This window comes from Anneissia japonica, unplaced genomic scaffold, assembly GCF_011630105.1.
Source record: "Anneissia japonica isolate Jap-2015-1 unplaced genomic scaffold, ASM1163010v1 scaffold685_len2926416_cov193, whole genome shotgun sequence".
Lineage (NCBI taxonomy): Eukaryota > Metazoa > Echinodermata > Crinoidea > Comatulida > Comatulidae > Anneissia > Anneissia japonica.
In genome coordinates, this window is record NW_022692922.1 from 2,181,171 (window position 1) to 2,187,170 (window position 6,000).

The following is a 6,000-nucleotide window of genomic DNA, read 5'->3' on the forward strand; positions in this document are numbered from 1 at the left end:
CCAAGAGCAGCATAATTCCTGGGATATTTTTAATTTTTGTGAATTCCATAACATCTTCAATAGTTCGTAATGACTCTCCAATGTATCTGCCCTTCACGAAACCACTTTGAACTGCGTGAATAAGAGTAGGAATGAAGAGACCCAATCTAGTTGCTAATACCTTAGATGCTATTTTCTAGTCTACATTGAGTAATGATAACGGTCTCTAGTTTTTTAATTTACATCTATCTTTACCGGCCTCTTCAAGTAAAGTAATCACTGCTTGTCTCTGTAATACTGTCGTTATCCCCTCCCTTAATCTATATTAAGTGTTTTAACCACTGTTTGACTTATGCTGTCCTCTAAAACAGGAATAAAAATAGATTTCGCTAAAGTTTTGTTTGCTTTAATATTTGATTGGTATATTTTTTTGTAGTATTCTCTCTGTAAATTTAATATTTCGTGCGGGTTAGTTATTTCCACATTTGTATCTGTAGTTAATTTTGTACACTGTCTTTCTCTATTATGTTTCCTAAACTTAAAAAAAAATTCTTATTACTTTTTACTCCCTATTCTGACCACCTAATTCTTGATCTAACAATAATACCGTCTATAATGTTTTGGCCTAGGTCTTCAAGCTCCTGGTTAGCCTTATCTAAACCTGACATATTAGTATCACTTGACTCTTCTGAAACGTTAATGCCTAATTTGGTTATTTTAAAATTCAATTCTTTTATTCTATTTCTTCTATTTCTACATTGAATTTTTGAATATTGAATAGTTATTTCCCTACATTTAAATGTTATCCACTCCCATTTAACCTGATCATCTACTATAGTTGTATCTTCAATCCAATTATTTAAGCATATTTTTAATTCATTTACATAGACTAGTTAGCATCTTCTAAATATGAATTGTTAAATTTCCAGTGGCCTGGTCCTGTAATATTTCCTTTTTGAAGTTTAATATCAAAGAGTTTTAAATCGAAGACATCTGTGATTTCTGTAATTTTTCTAATCACTGTTTTGGCTTGGAAATCGCACCTCTTTCATCTATGTCCTTTAATGTACAATTAAAGTCTCCCCCAAGCATGATATCTCCCTCATTACTTGATTGCTTTTCAAGAGTAATATTATCTGCATTTTTTTTCTAAATTTGGAGCATATTATTTATATTGTAAACTTACAATCATTTTATTATTTCCATAACTATAAGTCTTCAATTTTCATCTAAAAAGCTGTTTGTAACTATAGCATTTCCCCACCCCATTCTCGTTTCCAAATATTTTTCTCTAATACTATGAGTCTCTTGGAGAAGTATTAAGTCCGCCTTTGACTCTCTACACCAGTTAAATATAATTGCTCGTTTCCTTAGTTTGCTCATACCCCGTACATTTAATGTTATAACTCTAAGATTATTATCAGTTGACATTACTTATTGAATTCTATTTTACTGAAAATATATACCATTAAACGTAAGTATAATACTTAAAAATGTTAAGTAAAAGTACCCATATGTGGTGTTTCTATGTAATTTGTTATTAGTTATATGAGAGACCGTATTCAACAGTTCAATTTCGTTTATAGAAATAGTATGGGGTGTGTCTTTAATAGCCAATCATGTATAATCTCATTCACATTCAGAAAATGTAGGCAATAACACTGTAGTACGTCTATTGTTACGCTGGTTGAGCGCTTAGTCATTGCTACAAGTGTTTGGAAGTTCTCTGCTGAACAAGGGCATGTCATTCTAATTAAATAATTCATAAGGCACATTGTTCCCATGCAGATTATAATATTTAAAAAGATACACAGTGTAGAAAGCAATAAATCATTAATTAGGCCTAAATAGTGCTTGTTGTCCCTATTCAGTTTGTTATTAGGTTTATGTGAGACTGTATCTAGTGGTTCAATTAGTTTGTATATAGAGGCAGGGTTGGGGTGTCTTCAATAGCCAATTATGTATAACCTCATTTACACGCAGATAATGTAAACAATAACATTGTAGTGTATTACCATTTTGATCGCCTAAATATTGCTATAATTGTTTGGAAAATGTCTATTAAACAAGGACAGGTCAGTCTTAAATAATTTATAAAGCACTTTGTTACAATATAACCGATTAAAAAACATAATGAAAAAGACACAAAAAAGAAAAAAAAAACACAATTGATTAAACAGTTTCAGCAGTTCACATTGCATTACTAATGAGTCGCAATTAAAGAGAAATGTTAATAATACCATATCTCATTTATCACAGACAGAAAAAAAAACTGTACTCGTCTTAAAAAGAGGTGCACAGATTTAGGCTCCTCCATTATGTTCTATAACTGGTAGAATGATTTGAATTTACCGTTCTTTTTTTTTATATCTGATGCATGGTGGTAGAGACATCGGAATATATGCGAATTTAACGTCCACTTTTCCCCTTATTGTTTTCAAATGATTTAATCTTAGATCTTTTCGTATCGCTTGCGTGTTCGCTGATACATCGTCCTATATAAAGAGTTTGTTTCCGCCAGTGGATTGCTTTTCAATATCTTAGCTGCACTTGAAAGGATGTAGTTTTTATCTTGATATCGCAATAACTTGCAATGTATTAGGCCTAACCCTTCTGTTTTGCATTTTTCCTGTTCGATGTGCTCGTTCGAAATCCATTTCGTCAGCCCTGTCCAATTTCATATGACTTTTTAATATATCCTCAAATAGTTCCTCACACGTCATGTTGTTCTTCTTTTCTTAGTCCTCCGGAACATTATGGATAACAATATTATTTCTTTGGGACCTATTTTCAAGATCCTGTATTTTTACTTCTAACTTTCGTACGTCTGGTCCATTTTGTTTTTTCCTTTCCATAGCGTTCAATCTGTGTATGTATAAATGGTCAGCATTTTCTATCGATCGTTTTAATTCCTCAATCTCTTTGTTTTGTTCGGTTGTTATTATTTATAATTCCGTCATTTTAGCTTCCGTATATTCTTTTATCCATACCTTCTAACTTTTGAAGTACGATATTTAACTTTTGATGGATTGCAAATAAGTGAGACAACGCCCTTTTTTGCTTTACTGGCCTTTGGTTTAGTGGAATCGGTTTCAGCTGTTTAGGGATAGACCTTAAGTGGTAAGTTTTTTTATCTGGTAAATTTTCCTCCATATTACTCACGATTTTTTTGTTTAATGATCCGATTAATCTAATGTAATAGTATCTTTAAACATCTATGTAGTCGATGAACACATTGTAGGTATTCGATGAACAGTTTTTTAAGTAGTGAAACTTGCAGGAGCCCTGTGTTTTAACGTCTTACTCCATATCCGTGCAGCGCCCTCTCTTACACTTTCTAATTGACATTAAACAATAATTATAATTATTAATATGCTGATACCTAAAAAATCCATTATTCTAAGCAATTAAACCAACTAGAGTCTAAATAAAAGGGTTTTTTTTTAATTTAATTGTCGTCACTGCATGGTAAGTTGGTTTTGTGTTTCTTATCTACCATGCTAAAGTCACGTAGATATTTAAATAAAGCAGACAGATTTCGTTTTGATTTATTTTTTCAGAATCACCATATCTTGTTAATACATTTAAAAATTCCTATTTTATACTAATTACTAAAATCATATTGATTTATTGGCCTTCCGGATTGTGCGTGGTATTTTATCTTCTTACAGTAACCTACATGGCGGCAGAAATTACCCGACGAGGAGGAGGAATACGATGTCCAAGTAGAGGTGAAGTCGAGTGATGTTCCCAAAAGAGCCGCCAATCAAAATATCTATGGTGTTGCCAAGGGTACTCTTCTGGAATATGGAAAACATACATTAAAAGAACAAATTAAATAAATATATATATTTTAGGACTGGATTTAAATAATTCCTGATCAATACATGATACGTAATTATGGGGGCAGAGAGTTCCTGAGTTTAGGAGCAGAAAAGGAAAAAGAGCGTTCACAGGTACGAATATTTTTTTTTTCTTTTCTTCCACTAAAAACATAAACAGTAACAAAAGGAAATATACAAAGCAAATACAGCAAATTAAACAAATAAATCAAAAAATCTTTCCAAGTTTCCAAAAAAGAATTAAGCTTATCATTTATACTGGCTATGTATTTTATAGTTCGAAAATAATAAGAAATTTCAATTTTCGCCACTTTGACCTCCAGTGGCTTTCCTTGTATTTTTCTTTTATATAGATGACTACGGCATAAGAACAGAACAAGGTTTAGTTTTTACAATTTGAGACTTCTTTTCCCGAAAATGCACATTTCTTTATCAATAATTAAGTTGCAATTAGTCTTTTTCTTTTATCAATTGTGCTATTTTGGTCCAAAACTCTATTGATACATGGGAAAAGTAAAATAGATATGCCCTTACTTTTCCAAAGTTTATAACACACAACTTTTTGTCCAAAATAATAATCTTATCATTGTACCATAATGTTTGCCTTAATATATCATCCGAATTGTATTTTTTCAGGGGGCCATTAAATTTAACATAATTCGACCAGGCTGTTAAAACATCTATCCAAAAAGTGTTTGATAAGTTGAATTTCTTTAATGGGTTTGTTAATTCAATGGACCCTCCCTCTACAACTGTTACATCTGTAATACATAACAGGTAATTAATTAGAAGGCACCATTCTGCGCTTTCCGAGTTGAAGTAGCGTTTAATCCATGTAATTTTTAAGGCATTCATCTGACATGTAACATTTATCATACGTAGCCCTCATTTATCATAATCTTGTATTAGCTTATTTCTAGAAACTTTATCTAAATCATTCCAGACAAAGCTAAAAATCATTTGATTTAATTCTTTATCGTAGTCTGCTGGAGGGTTAGGAAGAGTTAAAATTAAATACACCAGTTTTGAATATATCAAAGACTTAAGTACCGTGATCTTAGCTAAAACTGTAATATCCCGTTGTGCCCATAAACGCAATTCTTTTTTTTAAATTTTTATCAGAACCTGTTTATAATTCTCAGCTGCCATTTTTCCTCTGATACCATAAAATCTATTCCCAAGAATTAAAAAAAAAGGTTGTTTAAAAAATCCAGTTAACCTTAATGCGTTTACAAATTGTATCCACTCTGAGTCTGCAGGATCATATCCATACTACATTTGTTTTTTCAACATTTTTATATTTAATCCAGAAAGACTTGAGAATGTATTTAATATAGAGAACAATTCATACATTGACTTTTCAGATCCATCAGTAAAGATGTTATTATCATCAACATATTGGGAGAGCTTGTATTCATTATTATTGATAATAATACATTTTAAACATTTGTTCTGTTTAACCATCATACCAAAAACTTCCATGCAAAGTTAAAAAGATTAATTAATGTAATGAACATACCGTAAAATATGTTAAAGTTATTAATATCGTAAAATCAACATTGATAAATTAGACTTAAAAATGATTATTTTCTCGTATTCCCATTAAAACTGTTCTGAAGAAGAAATACCAAATATTGTTTAAATATGATCGTCCTGGAAATGTTATCTTTTAATTGATGCAGAAAAATAAGATAATTAATAATTCGACCAAAACAAAATTTAATCGAATTTCATGGGCGAAAAAAACCCCGATTCCTACACAGATGGGGATATTGTCCTCAATAAAGAACACATTGAGGAGTTATCTGAAGCTGTTTTTATTTGGAATCATCATGGACAAAAATTTTACTTGGAAAAGTCATATTGAGGAAAAAAAAAAGAAAACTCATAGATTAGGGGTCTGGGGCAGCACTTACCCATCATATTTACAGCCTATTATGCTGCTCCAAAAATTGGCAGTAAGATTTTTAAGTTTTTCTTTTAAGTTACACACATTATGTATCTATTTATGTTTCTCTAATATAAAAAATGCCTTAAGATTTAATAGAATATTCTACACTTATCACGCATCCATTAAGATTTAATAGAATATTCTACACTTATCACGCATCCATATAAAAAGGAATATATATATATGTGTGTGTGTGTGTGTGTGTGTGTATTTATATAATTCTCAGGC

At 30.9% G+C, this 6,000-nt stretch overlaps 1 protein-coding gene across 5 annotated transcripts in view; it reads left to right on the top strand.

Annotated features, from left to right (window-relative positions):
• The window catches only part of LOC117100524, a 38,753-nt gene that overhangs the window by 7,196 nt on the left and 25,557 nt on the right, over window positions 1-6,000 (top strand). For 4 of the 5 annotated variants that reach the window (XM_033240272.1, XM_033240276.1, XM_033240274.1 and 1 more), the window contains exon 2: window positions 3,837-3,935. The gene's annotated coding sequence lies outside the window, so the exon portion shown is untranslated. Of the gene's footprint in view, window positions 1-3,650; window positions 3,772-3,836; window positions 3,936-6,000 lie in introns of all 5 variants that reach the window. The other variant, XM_033240273.1, reaches the window with a different exon arrangement.